A 246-nucleotide genomic window follows, 5' to 3' on the forward strand; every position below is an offset into this window, starting at 1 on the left:
TACCAGAGGTCTAGAAACACGCATATACAGAATCCACAGAGAAGATCTTGCGTACATTCGAAAGAAAGCATTAGCAGCAAACGGTACAAAAGTAGTAAGCTAGCACAGCCAGGAATAATAGAAGTATTATATTATGTTAAATTTTGCAGTGGTAGAAATGGAAAAAATTCCACAACTGACTAGTAGGGTTTGTTCTTAGGTGTGCAATAAAGTGTGCGACTCAGCCATAAGCATAATTCCAAAAAT

Source organism: Trypanosoma equiperdum, assembly GCF_001457755.1.
Source record: "Trypanosoma equiperdum strain OVI genome assembly, contig: ctg_157, whole genome shotgun sequence".
In the NCBI taxonomy this organism is placed as follows: Eukaryota; Euglenozoa; class Kinetoplastea; order Trypanosomatida; family Trypanosomatidae; genus Trypanosoma; species Trypanosoma equiperdum.